The sequence below is a fragment of the Chrysochloris asiatica genome, unplaced genomic scaffold, assembly GCF_000296735.1.
Source record: "Chrysochloris asiatica unplaced genomic scaffold, ChrAsi1.0 scaffold00058, whole genome shotgun sequence".
Taxonomy (NCBI): Eukaryota; Metazoa; Chordata; class Mammalia; order Afrosoricida; family Chrysochloridae; genus Chrysochloris; species Chrysochloris asiatica.
Genome location: NW_006408576.1, coordinates 18,038,169 through 18,061,547, shown reverse-complemented (window position 1 = coordinate 18,061,547; position 23,379 = coordinate 18,038,169). Strand labels below are relative to the sequence as shown.

At 39.8% G+C, this 23,379-nt stretch overlaps 1 pseudogene; it reads left to right on the top strand.

The window, feature by feature from the left end:
- Positions 1-9,838: 9,838 nt before the first annotated feature.
- On the top strand, positions 9,839-22,463 carry LOC102822189 (annotated as a pseudogene).
- The last annotated feature ends 916 nt before the right edge of the window (positions 22,464-23,379 follow it).

Sequence of the window (23,379 nt, the reverse complement as noted above, 5' to 3'; positions counted from 1 at the left end):
TCTTCTTAATGACTTTTTGCTCTCTTCATGTATGATATTCTTGATGTCATCCCACAACTCTTCTGGTCTTCGGTCTTTAGTGTTTAATTCATCAAATCTATTCTTCAAATGATCTCTAAATTCAGGAGGGATAAATTCAAGATCATATTTGGAATCATGTAGAATTCAGTTTAAATATAAGCTCTACTGATTGGCTTATGGTAAGAATTTAACTTCTCTGAAACTGTTTCTCATCTGTCAAACCAGGATTGAATGGATTATGAATGCACGTTGATTAGTAATACCATGGTGGCTTATGTGTTGCTATGTTGCTGGAAGCTATGTCACCAGTATTTTAAGAACCAGCAGAGTCACCCGTGGAGGACAGGTTTCAGATGATATTCCAGACTAAGACAAACTAGGAAGAAGGAGAGGCAGACTATTTTTGAGTATTGAGTCACTGAAAACCTTGACTAGCAATGTAATACTGTCAGTACCAGAATATTGGATATTGAAATATGATAAAGAACACCAGACTATTACCAGACATAGTGCCAGAAAATAAATCACTCTGGTTAGAAGGTACTCAAAATAAGACTGGAGAAATGGTGACTCCTCAAAGTAAGTTGACCATGATGATTCAAATGGAATAAGCTGTCAAAATCTTCATTTGCTGATGTGGCACAATTCAAAATGGGGAGAAACAGCTATAAACATCCATCGATAATCAGAACATGGAAAGTACAAACTATGAATCTAGAAAAATTGGAAGTTGTCAAAAATTAAGTGGAACACATAAACATCAATATCCTAGACATTAGTGAGTTGAAATGGTCTGCTATTGGCCATTTTGAATCACATGGTTTACTATGCAGGGAATGGCATCATCAACAAGAACATTTCAAGGTTTATCTTGATGTACAAATGCTATCTGTGATAGGATAATATCCATATGCCTATAAGGAAGACCAGTTAATATAATTATTATTCAGATTTACCCACCAACCATTAAAGCCAGTGATGATGAATGTAGATAATTCTACCAACTTTTTAAGTCTGAAGTTGATCAAACATGCAATCAATATGTATTGATAATTACTGGTGAATGGAATGCAAAGGTTGGAAACAAAAAGGAAAGATTAGTAATTGGGAAATATGACTTTGATGATAGAAATGATGCTGAAGGTCACATGAGAGAATTTTGCAAGACAAATGACTTCTTCATTGCAAACACCTTTTTAAACAACATAAGACATTACTATGCACATGAACTTCATCAGATGGAATACATATAAATCAAATCGACAGCCTCTATGGAAAGAGATAGTAGAAAAGCTCCATATCATCAGCCACAACAAGACCAGGGGCACACTGTGGAACAGACCACCAAATGCTCATATGAAAGTTCAGGCTGAACCTGAAGAAAATTAAAACAAGTCCACAAGAAACAAAATATGACCTTGAATATATCCCACCTGAATTCAGAGGTCATATCAAGAACATATTTGATGCATTAGACACTAACGACCAAAGACCAGAAGCGTTATCAGATGACATCAAGAACATTGTACAGGAAGAAAGCAAGAGGTTATTAAGCATACAATAAAGAAAGAAGGGACCAAATTGGATGTCAGAAGAGACTCTGAAACTTGCTTTCCAGCTTAGAGATGCTAAAGTAAATGGAAGAAATGAGAAGGTAAAAGAGCTGAACAGAAAAAATCAAAGGGCAGCTCAAGAAGACAAAGTCAAATATTATAAAGAAATGTGCAAACCTGGAGTTAGAAAACCAAAAGGGAAGAACATGCTCAGCATTTCTTGAACTGAAATAAAAATTCAAACCTGGACTTGAAATATTGCAGGATTCTGTGGGCAAAATATTGAAGGATGCAGAAAGCACAAAAAGCAGATAGAAGGAATACACAGAGTCATTCTACCAAAAAGAAATGGTCAATGTTCAACTTTAAGAAGTAGCATATGATAAAGAGCCAATGATAGTGAAAGAAGAAGTCCAACGTGTACTGAAGGCATTGGCAAAGAACAAGGTTCCGGGAATTGTTAGAATACAAATCGAGACAGCACTGGAGGCACTCACTCATCTTTGCCAAGAAATGTAGAAGACAGACAACTGCACAGCTGATTGGAAGAGGTCAAAATTTGTGGCCGTTCCAAAGAAAGGTGACCCAAGAGAATGCGGAAATCATCAGACAATATCATTAATATCACATGCAAGTAATATTTTACTAAAATGGCTCCAGCAAGTACATTGACAGGGAGCTGCCAGGGTTCACGCCAGATTTTGAGGGGACATGGAAGAAGAGATATCATTGCTGATGTGAGATGGATATTGACTGAAAGCAGAGAATTCCAGAAAGATGTTTACTTTATTGACTATGCAAAGGCTTTTGATTGTGTGGGTCATGACAAGTTATGGACAACACTGCAGAGAATAAATGTTCTGGACACTTTATTGTGCTCATGAGGAACCTGTACATACACCAACACGCAGTTGTTCAAACTGAACAAGAAGACACTGAGTGGTTTAAAATCAGGTAAGGTGTGTGCCAGGGTTGTAGTCTTTCACCATACTTATTCAATCTGTATGTTGAGCAAATGATCTGAGAAGCTGCATTATATGAAGAAGAATGTGGCATCAGGATTGGAGGAAGACTCATTAACAACCTGTGATATGCAGATGACACTTGCATGCTGAAAGTGAAGAGGACTTAAAACACTTATTGATGAAGATCAAAGACCAGAGTCTTCAGTATGGGTTGAACCTTGGTGTAAAGAAAACAAAAATCCTCAAACTGAGCCAATAAATAACTTAAAGAAAAATGGATAAAAGATTGGTGTTTTCAAAGACTTAATTTTGCTCGTATCAACTATCACCATTGATGGAAGCAGCAGCAAGAAATCAAATGACATATTGCATTAGGCAAATCTACTACAGAAGACCTCTTTAAAGTGTTCAAGAGGAAAGATATCAGTTTGAGGACTAAGGTGTGCCAGACCCAAACCATGAAATTTTCATATGCATGTGAAAGTTAGACTTTAAACAAGGAAAACCTTAGAAGAATTGATGCATTTGAGCTATGGTGTTAGAGAAGAATATTGAAAGTGCCATGGACTGCCAGAAGAACAAACAAATCTATGTTAGAAGTACAACCAGAATGCCCTTAGAAACCAAGATGGTCAGACTTTGTCTCTCATACTGTGGGCATATTATCAGGAAGTACCAGCCCCTGGAAAAGAATATCATGCTTGGTAAAGTGCATGGTCAGAAAAGAAGAGAAAGACCCCCAACAAGATGGATTGACACTGGCAGCAGCAATGGGTTCAAGTATAGAGACAATTGTGAGAAGTACCAGGCAGTGTTTCATTTTGTTGTGCATCAGGTCTCCACAAGTTGGTATCAACTCAACAGCACCAAACAACAACAAGTTCAGCCTGAAGCTGAAGTATATCAAAATAAGTCCAAGAAAGCCAAAATATATCTTTGAACATATCCCACCTGAATTTAGACACAATCTCAAGAACAGATTTGATGCATTAGGCACTAATATCTGAAAACAAGAAGAACTGTGGGATGATATTAAGAAGATCATACAGGAAGAAAGTAAAAGGTCATTAACAAAACAGGAAAGACAGAAAAGGCCAAAATGGATGTCAGAAGAGACTATGAAACTTGCTCTCCAGCATAGATATTCTAAAGTAAATTGAAGAAATGAGGAAGTAAAAGAGCTGAATAGGAAATTTCTAGGGGCAGCTCAAGAAGAAAAAGTAAAGTATTATAATAAAATGTGCCAAGATTTGGAGTTAGAAAACCAGAGGGGAAGAATATGCTCAGCATTTTTCAAGCTGAAAGAAGTGAAGTAACTCATGCCTTGACTTGCAATGTTGAATGATGAAGAAAGCACCAAAAGAAGATGGAAGGAATATATACATAGTATGAAAAAGAAATGGTTGATATTCAATCATTTCAAGAGGTAGCATGTGATCATGAACTAATGGTACTGAAGGAAGAAGTCCAAGCTGCACTGAAGGTATTGGTGAAGAGCAAGGTTCTAGCAACTGACAGAATACAAATTGAAATATTTCAAGAAACTGATGCAGCACTGGAGATGCTCACTCATCTATGCCAAGAAATTTGGAAAGCAGCTACCGGGCCAACCAATTAGAAGAGTTACATATTCGTGCCCATTCCAAAGAGAGATGACTTAATGGAATACAGAAATTGTCAAACAATATCACTAAGAGCACATGCAAGTAAAATTTTGGTGAAGGCAATTTTTAGATGACTGCAACAGTACACAAACAGGGAACCACCAGAAACTCAAGCCAGATTCAGGAAAGGACATGGAACGAGGGATACTACTGCTGACATCAGATGGATTTTGGCTGAAAGTAGAGAATATCAGAAAGATGTTTACCTGTGCTTTATTGACTATATGAAGACTTTCAACTGGGTTGGTCATGACAACTATGGACAACATTGCAGAGAATGGGTAATTCCAGAACACTTGAATGTGTTCATGACCAAGAGGCAGTCATTTGAACAGAACAAGGGGCTACTGAATGGTTTAAAATCAAGACAGGTGTACACCAGGACTGTACTTTTTCACGAGATTTATTTAATCTGTATTCCATCTGAGAAGATGGATGATATAAAGAAGAACATGGCATCAGGATTAGAGGAAGACTCATTAACAACGTGTGATATGCAGATGATACAACCTTGCTTTCTGAAAGTGAAGAGGACTTAAAATACTTACTGATGAAGATCCAAGACCACAGCCTTCAGTATGGATTACACCTCAATGTAAAGAAAACAAAAATCCTTACAACTGGATCAATAAATAAAGAAAAGATTAAAGTTGGCAAAGACTTCATTTTGCTTGGAACTAGCAACACACATGGAATTCAGCACACATGGAATTAGCAGTCAAGAAATAAAATTATCTATTGCATTGGGCAAATGTACTGCACAAGATCTCTTTAAAGTGTTCATGAGCAAATAAATCCATTTGAGGACTAGGATGCACCTGGCCTAAACCTTGGTGTTTTCAATAGCCTCATATGCATGTGAAAGTTAGACAATGAATAAGGAAAACTTTAGAAGAATTTATGTATTTGAGTTATGGTGTTGGAGGAGAATATTGAAAGTGCCATGGGCTGCAAGAAGAACAAACAAATCTGTGTTGGATGAAGCATATCCAGGCTGCTCCTTAGAAGCAAGATGGTGAGACCTTGTCTCTCATACTTTGGACATGTTATCAGGAGGGACCAGTCCCTGGAGAAGGACATCATGTTTGGTAAAGTGGAGGATCAGCCAAAAAGAGGAAGATCCCCAAGGAGATGGATTGGCACAATGGGTTTAAGCATAAGAATAATTGTGAGATGGTTCAGGGCCCAGCAGTGTTTCATTCTGTTGTACAGAGGGTCAATATAAGTCGGAACCTACATAGTGACACCTAACAACAACAGATTATCACAAAGTGGCCCTTTGAGTACACACCCAACAATTGGGCCTTTTCATTTTATTTTTAGATCCAAATCCCTGTTAAAGACCTCAAAATTTCCTCAGTCATGAAAGTGAAGTTAGGGGTCCTATCTCTATCTTTTATTACTTCTTTCTAATATCTACTGCAGACTGAATAATAAAATGCACAGCCATTCAAGTTTTTCTTTCTCATAGAAAATCTGCCTTTGGAATATATTCTGTCAAAGTGATGGCCTCCAAATTACTCAGCTATTTATAAGTCAGTCGTGGCTCTGTACATGACTGTTACCCAATTTTTCAGCTACAGATGACAAATTTAGGGCAGTCATTAACCTATAATAATAATACCCTTTAAACATCTAAATAAAGCCAGTTTAAACAAAATTAAAACAGAAATGTTGTTGGTGTTGGTGTTAAGTGTTGTCAAGTCAGTTACAACTCATAGCAACCCTGTATAGGGTTTCTGAGGAGCAGCTGGTTTGAACTGCTGGCCTTGTAGTCCAGTGCTTATCCTACAATGCCACACCAGGACTCCTGAACAGAAATAGCTCTAAACATATACAGTTAACATTTTCCAAAAACCTTTAGATATACCATGTAACAGTTTTGAAGCAATATTTCCTATATAAATATCTGAATTATGCTGTAGGATAAGCACTGGACCACTAACAGCAAGACTGACAGTTCAAACCCACCAGCTGCTTCTCAGAAACCCTATTCAGGGTTTCTATAAATCAGAACCAACTCTACAGCATGTAGCAACAAGAAATCTGAATTAAGTTTCACGGAAATTCACTGGCTTTTATGCTGTTAACTTCAAAAGAAACAAAGTTATGATCAAGTCTAAAGACCCAAAATTCAGATTAATGTGTGCCCGCTGCCCAACATTAGGCAAAAACATAAGAGGAAACACCAACATGAATTTCTAGTCAAAGGAAAGTTGGAAACCTTCTCATTAAATAAAACCTCTTAGCATATGTTTTATACCTATGGGGACCCAGTTTGATTTTGTACACATGAACTCATTAGTATTATTTTGGTTTTCCTCATAAGATCATAGCTGAAAAGCTCTCAGTTAAGATGTATCTAGGAGTCCTGGTGTGGCACTGTTGGATAAGCACTGGACCACAAGGTCAAAGGTTTAAACTGCAAGGTCAGTGGTCCAGACTCAACAGTCTCTCCTTAGAAACTCTATGCGGGGATCGCTATGATTCAGAACTGACTCAACAGTACTTAACAACAGTATACTTGTCCGATTATATTACTATACACACACAATTAAACCAAAATTAAAAACCAGATCATTCCTGGCCTTCAACAACTTAGAAATACATTCATGGAGATTCTACTCGAATCTCAATCACAGGATATATTGCAGTTGTTTCTATCCCATTACAATGAAGGAGAACCAGAAGAGAAGAGGAAGTAAATACAGAAAGAGTTCTCCAAGAACTAGGTAGGTTTTAAAATGAAAACCTTGAAAGTCAGAAAAGCCTTGACAAGGACTAAAGGAGTGAGAAAAATAACCTTTTATCTTTAATGAATCATATAACAACAATAAAAACTCACCATGTTTAAGGATGCCTCTGAAAGGAGAATCAGCCTCAGAAATGGTTCCTCGGTTTCCCAATTTTTCTTATAGTATCCTAATTTGTCTTTATAATGCATAAATACCATATAATAATCTCTTATTAATAATTTGACTCTCTAATGCTAACAGCTGTTATGACAAAAATGTTTTTAAAAAACCTGGGTGCAAAAGTTTGCAGCTCAATCTGATGTGTCCCCATTGGGAGTCTTCTAATATGTTTCAAAAGTTTAAAAGCAGCAAATTTTGTAAAAAAAAATGCCCATCTCACCAATTAGTTTTTGTGTGTTTTTTTTAAGTTTTTATTGTGAATTGAGTGAAAGTTTACAGGGCAGATCATCAGTTTTATATTCAACAAATCATACACCTTGTTTCATTATAATGATTATAATCCCCTCCATGTATCAACAGTTAACAATATTTTTCTCCTCACCAATTAGTTTTGTCTTCTAAATTGTCAGCTTCAAGTTTCTTGCTCTATCATTGACTCTAAAAGACTAGTAAATTTACTTTAAGACCAAGAGATTATTCATATACTATGAAGCCTAATGATTGTTGAAATAAAAGTTTAAGTAGCTCAAGGTTTCTTTTAAACCTATGCTTATTTCAGTAAATCTAAGTTTGGCTTTTTAAAGTTCTTTTTAAATGCCTAAACCTAATAAGGACTTCTGGTGTGGAGCTATGGGATCAGCATTAGACTGTGAACCACAAGGTCAGCCGTTGAAACCCCCAGTTGCTCCTTGGAAACCCTAGACAGGGTCTCTATGAGTCAGAACCAACTCAACAGCACTTAACAACAACAATACTTAATAAAGAATCCCTAGTAGCGTAGTGTATTACCAACTGGGCTGCTAACCACAAGGTCAGTAGTTCAGATCTACCAGCTTCTCTGTGGGAAAAAGGGTTTCTAGTCCCATAAAGATTTACAGCCTGGGAAACCATATACAGGGTTGCTATGAATCACAACTGATTCAGTGGCACACAACCACCACCACCACCACCATGCCTAATAAGCCTGCTGTCAGTGAGTCTAATTCCACTCATGGAAACTTTAGAGCAAAAACCAGGCTGCCCTTTGGGAGACTGAAATTTTCATTTTTCTCTCTAGGAGTGGTTGATGGCTTTGAACTATCAGCCCAACACACTAAGTGACCAGGGCTCTTGCCACACTGAATTGAGAGGAATTTTTCTTATCTTTTTAAAATTATCCTTGGGTCATATGAATTCAAACTATCCTCTGCACCCCTAACTCACCTCTAAAGACATAAAAATCCTAGGCTTGTTAATTCATTTGCATATGTTTATACTGGACCAAATGATTTGAAAAAAAATCATGGAAAGTCCTGGCTGGTGTCCTGGTGCAGCGCTGTAGGATAAGAACTGGACACAAGTTGAGTTTGAACAGCAAGGTCAGTGGTTCAAACTCACCAGCTGCTCTTCAGAAACCCTATACAGGGGTTGCTATGAGTTGGAACCAACTTGACAGCACTTAACAACAACAACATATCATGACTGGAGTCCTGGTGTGGTGCTGTTGGATAAGCACTGGTCTGCTGACCTCAAGGTTGGCGGTTCAAACCTACCAGGCACTCATTGGAAATCCTATATAGGGGTTGCTATGAGTTGGAACCGATGGCCCTTAACAACAAATATCATGGCTAGGAGCCTGGCGTGGCACTGTTGGATAAACACTGGACTCAAATCCATTAGAAACCCAATACAGAGTTGCTATGAGTCAGAAGCAACTCCAGAGCACTTAATAACAACACCAATATATCATGGCTAAGGAAAAAATTCAAAAAGGAAACTTACTTCTGCAATATATAATTCAAAGTATTTACAAAGATTTTTTTTATTTCAAGGTTGTTATAAACATCAAGACATGTTAAACTGAAAGCATTTCATTTATTCTCAGTAATGTAGCTATAGGACAAGCACTTGACTGCAAGGTGGGGTTGAACCATAAGGTCGGTGGTTCAAACTCACCAGCTGCTCCTCGAAAACCCTATACAGGGTTGCTATGGGTCAAAACCAACTGGATGGCACTTAACAACAACAATATTAAAATCATTTAACCCAATATTAATTTGAAACCACCCAGAGGCAAAATTATATTTTTATGAATGTTACTTTAGAAGGCCTTATTATATACCAATCAGATTAAATTATTTTTCTACAAAGCACTCTTTAAAAGAAATCCGTGTAAATCTCATTGGGGAGGGAAATCAGAAACAGGCTATGGGTCCCCTTTATGATAACAGTGTGATAAAGCAAAGCAATACACAGGCACATATATAAGTAGCTACATACTTTCTTTGGCCAAGTGGCAGCATCGATGGACTCAAGCGTGGCAACAGTAGTGAGGTTGGCCCAGGATCTGGCAGTGTTTTGTTCTGCATAAGATCGCTATGAGTCAGTATCATCCTGATGACACCTAACAACAACAACATACTTTCTGTAAAGTTAAAAAGGATGTTTAATAAAGACACAATATTTAGAAGCCCTGGTAGCATAGTGGTTATATGTTAGGCTGCTACCCACAAGGTCAATAGTTTGAATCTACCAACTGCTCTTCAGGAGAAAGATGAGGCTTTCCACTCTCTTGAAGATGTACTGACTTGGAAACCCTATACATGTAGTCTCACTATGAGTCAGAGGTAACTTGATGGTACACCACCATTTGGAAAACTGGTGTATCTTTAAACTTGCGTTTCTTTCTGCATTTAACAAGAATAAATGAGAGAGTCTCGAGCCCTAGCTGGTAGCCAGGCATGCGTGCTCTGGCCTCTTCAGCACCACGGCTGACGTGTGGGTTCCCGCAGTCCCATCTTCACCACTCAACTCGTCCTCTACATACTCTGCCATCCCCAGCCGCCATCATAGTGAAACTTGCAAAAGCCCGGAAAAATCAAAGCGATTCCAAGAAGCTGGCTCCTCCCCCCAAGGAGGTAGAAGAAGACAGTGAGGATGAGGAACAGTCAGAAGATGAAGAAGAAGAAAGCAGTGGAGAAGAGGTTGTCATTGCTTAGAAAAAAGGCAAGAAGAATACCACACTGCTATCAAAGAAAGTAGTGGTGTCCCTACAAAAAAAGGTAGTTGCCACACCGGCCAAAAAAGCAACTGTCACCCCTGGCAAGAGGCGGCTACCATACCAGCTAAGAAGACAGTTATAGCAGCAAAAGCAGCAGCAACACCTGGCAAGAAGGGAGCCACCCCAGGCAAAGCAGTGGTGGTGACCTCCCATGAGAAGGGAGCTGCTCATCTAGCCAAGGGGACAAAGAATGGCAAGAATGCCAAGAAGGAAGAGAGCCATGAGGAAGATGATGAAGACAGTGAGGAAGATGAGGATGAATTTGAGCCCATCATGACGAAAGGACCAGCTGCCCCTCACTTTGATGATGAGGATGATGAGGATGAAGATGATGAGAATGACCAGGAGGATAAAGAAGATGACTGAAGAAGAGGCCATGGACACTACCCTGGAAAAAGGGCATGAAAGCTCCTGCCAAGGTGGTACCTGTGTAAGCCAAGAGTGTAGCTAAGGACGACAAAGATGATGATGAGGAAGATGAGGACAATGAAGAAGAGGAGGAAGATGCTTTCAAATCTTACCCAGAACTTGTCACAGAAGTACATGGAAAACGAAAGAAGTGGCCAAACAGAATCAACTATAGCTTTCAATCTATTTGAATCGTAACCTGAATTGCAACAAGTCTGCTTCGGAATTAAACACTGGTGTCAGTGACATTTTTGCTAAAAATAATCTTGTTGTCATGGATGTCAGAATTGGTAGGACTAGGAAATGTGGCTATGTAGATTTTGAATCTGCTGAAGACCCTGGAAAAAGCCTTGGAACTCACTGGTTTAAAGGTCTTTGGTAATGAAATTAAACTAGAGAGACCAAAGGGAAAACACAGTAAGAAAGACCAAGATGCCAGCACACCTTTGGCCAAAAATTTGCCTTACATAGTCACTCAGGATGAATTAAAAGAAGTGTTTGAAGATGCCATGGAGATCAGATTAGTCAGCAAAGATGGAAAGAGTAAAGGGATTGCTTATCTCAAATTCAAAACAGAAGCTGATGCTGAGAAAACCTTTGAAGAAAAACAAGGAACAGAGATTGATGGCCATTCTATATCCTTGTACTAGTGTTTACTAATTGGGCTGCGAACCACAAGGTCAGCAGTTTGAAACGACCAGCTGTTCCATGAGAGAAAGATGAGGCTTTCTGCTCCCATAAAGATTTACAGCCTTGGAAACCCTGTGCAGGGTAGCTATGAGTAGGAACGACTCCACAGTACATAACAACAACAACACCGGGGAGAAAGGTCAAAATCAAGATCACAGAGGTGGAAGACCAGCACGTGGAGCAATGAATCAAAAACATTGGAAAGTAACCTCTCCTATAGTACAACAGAAAAAACTCTCCAGGAAGTGCTTGCGAAGGCAATTGCTATCAAGGTGCCTCAGAACCAGAATGGCAAATCTAGAGGGTATGCATTTATAGAATTTGCTTCATGTGAAGATGCTAAAGAAACTTTAAATTCTTATAATAAAAGAGAATTTTTTATCCTATCAATTCCTGGTGCTTTGTTCTTTGCCAATTCCTTCAATGCACCTTGGACTTCCTCCTTCAGTATCATTGGCTCTTGATCATATAGTACCTCTTGAAATGGTTGAACATCAACCGTTTCCTTTTAGTACAGTGACTGTGAATTCTTCTCTTGATGCTTTCTGCATCATTCAATAATTTTCCCAGAGAATCTTTCAATAACAAAAGTCAAGGCTTGAATTTCTTCTTCAGTTCCCCCAGCTTGAGAAATACTGAGCGTGTTCTTCCTTTTTGGTTTTCTGATTCTGATTCCAGATCGTTGCACATTTTGTTGTAATATTTGGTTTTATCTTCCCAAACTGATCTTTGAAATTTTCTGTTCAGCTCTTGTACCTCCTCATTTCTTCCATTTGCTTTAGCATCTCTACACTGGAGAGCAACTTTCAGTGTCTCTTCTGACACCTGTTTTGAGAAGCTGACATGGGGAGGGCTTAATGCAGCCCTTCTCCTCAAACAAAGACTTCACTGGGGTTTAAAAAGTTTATTGTGCCTTGGTTTCTCCATCTGTAAAAATGATGCTTAGCACACAGCTCAACTAAGCAAGTACTATGGCCGGACCTGTCTTTGGTGTTGTTGGGTGAAAAATTCTGTGGAATTTCAGATAAACCTTTGAGGTCAAAAAGGATCTTGAGGTCTTATCCTCACAGACACTAGACAGAGAAGATGAAAGGAGAACCCAAGGGTTTCTGTCCTCACATATTTCCCATCAGGGTAAGGGAGGGAGATCAGTGAAGACAAGTCACTCACTGCCACTTCCTCCTGAGAGGACTCTACTTTACCTAACTCCTTGAGGACTCTGTTCCTCTTTGTAGGCTCAGGGGCAAAACAGGAACCAGTGATAGACTGAATGACAGATGGACAGATGACAGACACCTGGAGGACCCATATGGCAGGACTTGGTGAGTTTGGGTTGTGAATCTACTCAAGGCAAGGCTCCGCTGTGGGTTTGAGTCATCACTGGCCATAGCCCAGCAAAGTAGAACTGCCCCTCAAAGACAGTCTTTCTCCGGAAGCCACCTCTGAAACTGGAAGCAATTCAGGTCAAGGGGGTGGGACAAAGGGAGACCCTGGAGAGAAAAGAAGATTCATCTCAAGACCTAGAGCAGACAGCTCAGGGGACTTGCCAACCCAAGGAAGCACACAGTCCAAGATGTACACTGGAACTTCCAGGCAGGGTGTCCTGACAGAATGAAGGTCCTGCTGTGTTCTTAGCACTCTTCTCCAAAGCCATCTATAAATGAGACATACCCTTAGCAAGATGCACTCCATGGGTTTAAGGGAAGACTAGGGCCAAGGCTGCCTTAGGAGACTTGAGGAGCAGCACGATCAGCTTCAGCACACCCTGCTGGCCTAGCCCCTCCTCCTGACAGCATCCTCCTTTGATTTCTGGGTGGTGTGTGGACTCTTGCTCTCTAAAGGTAATACATGAGGGGATGATATTCCAGGACATCTGATCTTCAAGAAAAATTTACTTCTGCTTTGGTAGGAAAGAAGGAAAAGACAGAAATATACTAACATTCAATGAGCATCAATGGCATGCAATCCTGTATACATGTAGTCATGAAGGAGCTTCATGTTCAATAACCCTCCAATAAAAGTTCTCCTATTCCTGTTTCACAGAGACAAAAACTAAGGTAGGAAGGCTAAATAATTGTCATTTCTCCAGTAAGTGTGAGAATAGGATTTCCACCTGAGTTAGTCTAATGTAAAGACTTGCGTGCTTCCATTGCCATCTTATTTCTTAAGAACTCTGAATTATTTATAGATACAAGATGGTGGCAATCATAGATTTGGGGGAGCTAGAATGGAACCATCCAGGTCTGAGGAATAAACAACATTCTTATCAATGGAGAAAAGATTGAAGTTGTCAAAGACTTCATTCTTCTTGGATCAACTATCAAAACTCATGGAAGTAGCAGTCAAGAAATCAAACAATGTATTCCATTAGGCAAATCTGCTGCACAAAACCTTTTTAATGTGTTGAAGAGCAAAGATGTCAGCCTGAGGACTAAGATACACCTGACCCAAGCCATGGTATTTTCAGTAACCTCATATGCATGCAAAAGCTGGACAGTGAATAAGGAAGACCATAGAAGAAATGATGCTTTTGAGTTATGGTATTGGAGGGAAATATTGGAAATATGATGGGCTGCCAAAAGAACCAATAGATACGTTTTGGAAGAAGTGCAGCCATAGTGCTCCTTGGAGGCCAGGATGGATAAACTTTGTCTCTCATACTTCGGACATATTGTCAGGAGGGACCAGTCACTGGAGAAGGATATCATGTTTAGTAAGGTGGAGGATCAGAGAAAAAGAGGAAGACCCCCAGCGAGATGGATTGGCCAAGTGGCAGCATCAATGTGTTCAAGCATGGCAACCGTAGTGAGGTTGGCCCAGGATCAGGCAGTGTTTCGTTCTGTTGTGCATAAGGTCGCTAAGAGTTGGTACTGACTCGATGGCACCTAACAATAACAACAATGCTCAACGCTGGGATGTGCTTGACACTCTCACTAAACTGAACTCTAAGAGAAAAGGAACAGTATCTCAACTATCCCCAGAACTTAGTAGAGGATCTGGCAAAAAATAAGTGGTCATAAACATTTGATGAATGAATAAATGAAAGCTCCATTTTGAAAAATGTGGGAAGTCTAATGTCAAATCTACAATCAAGTTAAGGAAATGTAAACTAGGAAAATTTGCTGACTATTTCCAGGGAGACAATCACTGAAGGCATTGACCCAGTTGGTGAGTCTTACTTTAAGCTCTCTGTTGTTAAAGGTTAGCAGGGCCTGGGAGATCCCTCTATCGTTGCCATGTCTCAGACCTCTCAACACCTTGCATGGTCTTCTGCCTGCAGCCCAATCCTCTAATCAGTTTTCTATGCCACAGCCAGAACCTTTTTCAGTTTTGTTTGTTTCAGTTTAATCAACATATGTATTGAGCACTGCTTGGGACCCATCCCAGCCTTGAATTTTCTAGCCATGTGAACCTGGGCAAGTTATTTAAGCTTTCTGTGGCACAGTTTCATATCTATAAAAAGGGATAATAAAGGAATACTACTTTGGTTTTTGTGAGGGTGGATGTGTAAATATAGATAAAGCCCTTTGAATCAGGTTTGGAAGGAGAGAAGTGCTTTATAAGTGTTTGCTGATATAATTTTGTGTGTGTTGCTGTGTGTCTGAGAGAGAGAGTTAGGACTTTGGTATGGCAATAAGAATACAACAGCAGATAAGATAGAACTTATAATGTCAATTAGAGGAATCAATCAAACTTGAATTGATAAGAAACAAGTCTTGCCATGGTACTATTCTACTGAAACTCTCTCAATGACTTCCTGTTAGCTACAGTATACATTTACAGCACTCCACTCAAGGCCTGTATAAGCCCAGCACTGACTGGGAGACAGTAGGAAGGAGGGTAAGAAGGGACACTTTCCAAGTCTGAAATGCTGTGATACATATTGCATAGATGTTTGAAAAGCTCACACGCCATAAATAATCGACTAGAGTACGTTCTACTCATCTCCCACTCTAGCTGCCCTTTGCCATGAGCCAACTCTTCTAGATTTGAGTTATAAGATAGATGAGGCAAACCCATCCAAGGGTGCAGAAATGAATGTTAAGATGATTTACAGGCTACAATGGTACAGCCTGTGAAGAAAGGTTAAAAGATGTGAAATTCATTAGCTTAGAAAAGGGAAGGTTGGAGGGTGCTTTTCTTTCAGATTCTGAACCTTCTTTCCTTCACAGAGGCTCTTTAAATTAAGAGAATGAAGTTCTGGAATGAAAGCAATAAAACTCTCTTGCAGATAAGTAATTATTCTCCCAGGGATTGTGCCTTTTTCTGCTTGACACTATCTCTCTCCCTCCCCAATCCATCCTCTGGACCTTTCTATCCTCTAACTAGGGCTAAAGAGAAAGTTTACATCCTGACCACTTACTAACAATTCTCTCTAGTCACTGAATTCTCTAGTCTATAGTCAGTGTTTAGGAACAGTTAGTTCCTTTCCTCATCTCTTCTTCATCTCTTCACATGTCCAACTGCAGGAGCAGAGTGTTCCCAGCTGGGAACAATGTTGTAGCTGTGGCTCCCACAGCACCATTCCTCTTGTCTTACCCTTGCCTTTCCTCCTACTTGTGTTTCCCTGTAGTAAGTGAATCAGCAAAGGGCAGGCAGCCTCTGCTAAGTCCCAGGATTCTAGGGAGAGTTTTCTGTTCAGAGAACAGGCAGTGTAGAGTATGGGAGACAGTCTGACCTGCTCTCTTTGGTCATTCACACACCTACCCATATCACTCATACACACACATACATACACATAGTCACAGGCCCTTCTTCATAGAGAACCCTCTGAATTCATTCACCAAACTCACTGTAACTTGTTTGCTTGCCTTCTAAATGAGGAGCTCTTTGAGGGGAGAGACTCTGTCTCATTTTCTGCTTTCTCAGTGCCTAGCATCCAAAAGGCATCAATAAATGTTTGGTGAATAAATTAGCACAATTGGAAAAAGTCTTGCTCCATAGTTATAGTATTTGGTATGGTCTGTGAGATGACAGATACATTAAAAATCATTTTCAGACTTCTGGCAAGAAGGCAGACTAGGCAGACGCATTATACGGACCCTCTGTAACAAAGATACAAGAGATCAAATGAAATAGACATAGATGAAAATTCTGGAACCCTGAACTTCAGAGGAAATGGTAGAAAGGTAGATTGAGTGCTTGCTGGGAGGAGAAGCTGAGTAAGAACAGTGAGAGAGGGAGACTGACTGGTGAATGGCCAGCCAGACACGGCATGATAATATTAAACTTTTGTGAGTAGCTTTGGTAAAAAAAATTTTTTAAATTAAAAGTGGCTGGCAGAGCAGATTCACACAGACAATAGGAAAAGGGTTTCCTCTTTCCCACCTGACAGGAAATGGCGACCATGCCCATACAGCTCAGCCACAACCATACCCTCTGCAGCTACACCTATTAGGAAAGAACCAATACAAGCTCCTATACCACCTGATCAATGATAGACAGCAGCCAACACCAACCAAACCAACCCTAAACTAAGGTACATGAACAATGACCAAGAACAGTGTACATGCTTCCATTCTCTAACTATAAGCACAGGAGACAATTTGTGAAAGCCTAAGAACATATAAAAATCAAATCAATTAAATACATATATGACAATGTCCCTGAGACAATAGACAATTTTAGCCCACACACAAAAAACAAGTGAATGGCAAGCATTCAAGTAAATTACCAATATTCAGAGCAGGAAAATGCTTCTGAGGAAGAAAACGTAATAGAACTAAATGAAAAAGAAATCAGATAAATTATATTTGTTGACATTGTTGTTGTTAGGTGCCATAGAGTTGGTACCGACTCATAGAGGCCCTATGCACAACAGACAGAAATACTGCCCAGTCCTGGGCCAACCTCACAAATTGTTGCCACACTTGAGCCCAGTGTGCTGCCACTTGGCCAATACATCTTGCTGGGGGTCTTCCTCTTTTTCTCTGACCCTCCACCTCACCAACATGATATCCTTCTCCAGTGACTGGTCCCTCCTGACAATATGCCCAAAGTATGAGCGACAAAGTCTAGCCATCCTGGCCTCCAAGGAGCACTCTGGCTGCACTTCCTCCAACACAGATCTATAGATTCTTTTGGAAGCCATGGTACTTTCAATATTCTCCTCCAACTCAAATGCATCAATTCTGCTACAATCCTCCTCATTCAATGTCCAACTTTCACATATATATAAAGCTATTGAAAATATCGTGGCTTAGGTCAGGTGTACCTTAGTCCTCAAGCTGACATCTTTGCTCTTTAACACTTTTAAAAGGTCTTGTGCAGCAGATTTGCCTAATTCAGTACATCATTTGAGTTCTTGACTGCTGCTTCCATGAGTGTTGATAGTTGATCCAAGAAGAATGAAGTCCTTGACAACTTCAATCTTTTCTCTGTTGATAAGAATATTTATTTATCGGTCCAGTGGTGAGGATTTTTGTTTTCTTCACACTGAGATGCAGTCCATACCGAAGGTTATGGTCTTTGATCTTCATCAGTAAGTATTTTAATTCTTCTTCACTTTCAGCAAGCAAGGTTATATCATCTGCATATCACAGATTGTTAATGAGTCTTCCTCCAATCCAGATGCCACATTTTTGTTCATATAACCCAGCTTCTAGAATGATATGTAGGTACCTTCAAAGATCTAGGACAGCAAAGAGAACACAGAAAAAACCTTAGAAGAATTCAGGAAAACACTACAAGAACAAATAGACAAAATAAATGTAATTTTTAAAACAATACAAAACTGGCAATCAGAAATCAAGAATTATAATTCTAAGATCTCACAAATGGACAATACACTGAAAAGGCAAAGGAGTAGATTCAAAGCAATGGAAGCCTGAATTAGTGAGCTTGAATATAAATCTCTTAACACTAGCGTGCTAGAATAACAATCAGAAAAAATGAAATAACCAAAAGAAAGTCTAAGTTATGTGAAACATCATGAAGGGGAACAATTTATGGAAGATCTGAATTCCAGACCAGTAAGAGATACTAAAAAGCATAGAGAAAATCATCAAAGTTGTTGGAAAAAAACTTCCCTAACATCATGAGATGAGATGATAAGCATACAAGAAGCTGAACAAACCCTAAATAGGATAGATACCAAAAGAAAATCACCAAAATATATTGTCTTAGGCTGGGTTTTCTAGAGAAGCAAACCCAGTGAAATAAATATAAATATAAAGAGAAGTTTATTATCTTACAACTGTAGAGTCCCAGGTCCCAATAGAAGAGCGAGAGCAAGTCCCTCCTGCGAGTCCATTATAATGGGAACAAGCTACACCCAAAGGAAGCAGCCCTTCAATTGATTAGCTGATCATGATGGAGTTAACTATGCCTGTATTAGGTTTCATCACTGTGGGAATAGGCACATCCCAACTACTAAACCTCTGGAAATCTTGGCCTTGTCAAATTGACACAGAAATCTCGCCATTACGCGTATTATAATCAAACTTTTCAAAACGAAAGATAAGGGAAGTATCCTGAGAGCAGCTCAGAAAAAATGAAAAAGTACCTACAAAGATGAACCAAGAAGACTAAATTCTGATTTCTCAGCAGAAATCATTTAGGTAAGAAGACAAGCCCACCAGTCACTCCTTGGAAACCCTACACAGGGTTGCTATGGATCAGAACTGACTCGATGGCACTTAACAACAACAACAAATAGAGAGAGAGAGAGAGAGAGAGAGAGAGAGAGAGAGAGACAGGGGTGTGTATCAAGGAAATGGCATGTGGGCAAGTTCTAAGTCCATGGGTCAGATGCCAGGCTGGAAGTGTCTCCTAACTCATGTAGCTGCAGGAAGGAGCAGATGGCAGATTTCTAGCTGCAGATGAAAATGAGTCCAAGGTCTGCAAGTAAGAAAGCAAACTGTTGACAGCTCCCAGGATCAGCAAGTAATATAGCAGGCTGCTGGCTCCATTCCAAAGAACTGTAAGTCAGATGAGAAGCCAGATACAGGATCCAGACCCAGCATAAAGTAAACCAATTAATTGGTTGCCCATAGGAGAGCTCATCGTGGAAGTGCTTACATTATATTAGATATCATCATGGGTGATTGTTGTTGTGGCTAGGTGCCATCTAGTCAGTACCGACTCACAGTGACCCTATGCACAACAGAATGAAACACTGACCTGTACTGGGTCAACCTCACAACTGTTACCACTTGGCCAATCCATCTTGCTGGGTGTCTTCCTCTTTTTCTCTGACCCTCCACATTCCCAAACATTATATCCTTCTCCAGACTGGTCCCTCCTGACAATATATCTGAAGTATGAAAGACAAAATCTGACCATCCTGATCTCCAAGGAACACTCTGGTTATGCTTCTTCCAACACAGATCTGTTTGTTCTTTTGGCAGCCCATGGCACTTTCAATATTCTCCTCCAACACCATAACTCAAAAGCATCAATTCTTCTATGGTCTTTCTTATTCACTGTCCTGTTTTCGCATGCATATGAGGCTATTGAAAATACAATGGCTTGGGTCAGGCACACTTGAGTCCTCAAGCTGACATCTTGATTCTTTAACACTTTAAAAAGCAGATTTGCCTAATGCAATACGTTGTTTGATTTATTCACTGCTGCTTCCGTAAGTGTTGACAGTTGATCCAAGAAGAATGAAGTCCTTGACAATTTTAATCTTTTCTCCATTGATAAGAATGTTGTTTATTGGTTCAGTGGTGAGGATTTTTGTTTTCTTTGCACTGAGATGCCACCCATACTGAAGACTATGATCTTTGATCTTCATCAGTAAATATTTTAAGTCCTCTTCACTTTGAGCAAGCAAGGTTGTATCATCTGCATATCGCAGGTTGTTAATGAATCTTCCTCCAATCATAATGCCATGTTTTTCTTCATATAATCCAGTTTCTTGGATTATTTTCTCAGCATCAGGTTGAATAACTATGGTGAAAGTATACAACCCTGTTGCACACTTCTCTTAATTTTAAATCATTCAGTGTTCCCATGTTCTGTTCAAACAACTGCCTTTTGGTCCATGTACAAATTCCTCATAAGCACAATTAAGTGTTCCGGAATACTCATACTTTGCAATGTTGCCTATAGCTTGTCATGATCCACACAGTCATAAGCCTTTGCGTAGTCAATAAAGCACAGGTAAACATCTTTCCAGTATTCTCTGCTTTCAGCCAAGATCCATCAGACATCAGCAATGTTATGCCTCATTGATATCCACATCCTCTTCTGAATTCGGCTTGAACCTCTGGAAGTTCTCTGTCAATGTATGGTTACAGCAGTTTCTGCATTACCTTTAGTAAAACTTTACTCGCATGGAATATCAAAGATATTATCCAATGACTTTCACATTCCATTGGGTTACCTCTCTTTGGAATGGGCAGAAATATGGATCTCTTCCAATTATTTGGCCAGATAGTTGTCTTCCAAATTTCTTGGCATAGATGAGTATGTGTTTCCAGTGCTGCTTCACTTTCTTGAAACATCTCCATTTTTATTCCATCAATTCCTGGTGCCTTGTTCTTTTCCAGTTCCTTCAATGCACCTTGTATTTCTTTCTTCAGTATCATGGGGGATTACTACATTTTAACTGTCAAATCATTGAGAATCCTGGCCCAGCCAGGTTGACACAAAACCTGAATTATCTAAGTGGGCAAAGCAAGACTATTGGACTCAAAATCCTGTTGTCTTTGGAGTGTCATCATGGAAAGAGGCTTCAGATTTCCAGAGAGAGAAATAGGAATTTTTCTCATTGCATTACTTCTCACTCACCCTTATGCCACTACTATCAGAATAGATAGCCATGGTCCTGAAGTTCCAAGCTTCAGAAGGTTGAGTTACAAACCCAAAAATATTTATACTTTCCTCCTTGGCCTTTTTTTTTTTTTTTTATCCATCCTGAGAATTGAAGTCACTGGGAGCTTGTACACTAAGAGGAGGACAGAAAAGGAGGAGGGTTTCCAGGGTCCTGGAGAGTGGGTGGAGGACCAGTAAGGCCTTATATCTGGTAGGACCTAAACCTGCTTAGGGAAAATGACCCAGGAGGCAAGACTTCAGGAAGGGAGCAAGGATAGGCTTTGAGGAACAGCTGGGAAGCTAGACTAAGGGCCTGGGGCTTCTGGTCGCCAAGGATACTCAAACTCAAGCTGCCAGACTCAGAAGTAGACAGCAAGGTTTCCAAATTGAGATTGTGGAGCTAAGGCTCCAGCATGAATTTTGCACAACACAGAGGGTGGAGGTGAATGCCTAACAATAAGTGATACTAAATTTCTCCCCAAAATGACCAGGAAGAGTCAAAGAGTTGGGTTTATAAAATTAGCTAGTCCTTGTACACTTGAAGGGTCACACACAGCATTGTCTATCAAACAGCAGGAAGCTGGGAAGGAGCCACTCTCTACTCTCTAGCCACTATTCCCTGATTCCATTGGGAAGGCCCACAACATTTCCAATGTGCCAGAACTCAGATGCAGGTCTCTGGCCTCCCAGGTCTGCCCCTTCTGCTGTCCCAGCCTTGACTATGGTGAGACACTTGGCTTTCCCACTTTAGATTTCAACTGCCAGATTGTACTTCCTTGCCTAATCTTTCCCCTCCAGATAGGAAGTTTGTATCCAGGACCGAGATAGCCTATAAAAATAGGGGTTAGTGGAGGTAGCCTGTGGGACAATGACACATGGGAACTTAATATCAACCATCAAGATCTTCCCTGGAACAAGTTGCTGAGGACTCAGTGGTGGCACTCAGGAGCCAGAGGCAATGAATGACCTCACCACAGGCAGCACCTCCCAGCCCAAAGAGTGTGCAAATGTTTCTCAAGCTGACTCTGTCAGAAAGGGAAACAACCAAAACCTCTGTGCTGGGTGTGGTGGGTGTTGGCTGCACAGTGGTGGTGAGTGGTGATGACGGGATGCCTTGTTTCCCTGGCAACAGAGTGGAAACTGTTCCACAAATACCAGCTGGTGACTGAAGGCTGAGATCTGAGATCTGCCCAGTTATTGCCTAGAGCTTACCTCCACAGAGAACTTAGAGCCCTATCTCTCCTTCATCAGGGAGTGGTCTCTGTCTACTTGGTCCTGCATATATTTATTCTTTCATTCAGTAAATACTTAATGGACCCCAGTCTATGCTGTAGTAGAAAGAGCTCTAAAGTCAGAAAGACCTATGTCTGAATTTCAGTTTTGATTCTTACCATCTAGGTGTCCGTACAGGTTATACCACCTGTCTGAATCTCTATGTCTTCATCTGAAGAGTGGGAAGAATTCTCCCACACTCAAACATTGCTAGAAATATGAAATAAGAGAGTGTATATAGCACATAGAAGCTCTTCTATGAATGATAGTTATTATTCTGACATAAACTAGAACCAGATGAGGTGGCAGGAACTAATGGAAAGCAGAGACAGAAGCAAATGAGATGTGCTCCTGCCCTTAAGAAGCTCTCCCTGTCTCTCTGGTGGAGGGATAACATTAATACAACATGTGAAAATAACATTTTAAGAATCATTACAGAGATGAGCAAAGTCTTAGGGAGCTAAAAGGAGAATGCTAACAGGGGAGTTAAGGAAAGTTTCTAATAAGTATTTCAGCTAACCTTCATGAGAGAGAAGAAAAATCAGGAACAAGGGCATTCTGGAGAGAGGAAACAAAGATAGAAACACAATAAAAATCACTATGGGTCTGAGGGATGGAAGACAAGCAAACAATTCAGAAAGAAAAAAAAAATCTAGGATAAATGATTCTGATAAGGATTTGAGAAAAGGCAGATGACAGATGATGACAAAAAATAGACAGAGATTAGATTATAAAAGGCATTTCATGTGATCTAAGAAGTTTACACTTTATCCTGTAGGCTATTTGAACTCTCTGTTGGCTTTTGAACAGGAGAAATATACAGAGTTGAATTTACAAAGATTTCTCTGAAACCAGAAATGTATTGATGCATAAATAGACCCACAGAGCAGTGACCCAGAAGAGGGTACAGAAAAACACTGAGACATATACGAGACTTTGGTTTATGATCAAATGGCATTTTAAGTCAGTGAAGAAAGGACATGCTTTTCAACAAACAGAACTGAAGCATTTATCTACATGTAAAACATATATAATTAGATTCCTACCAAACACCATGCACAATAATTTAGTTTATATTAAATACTTAAATGA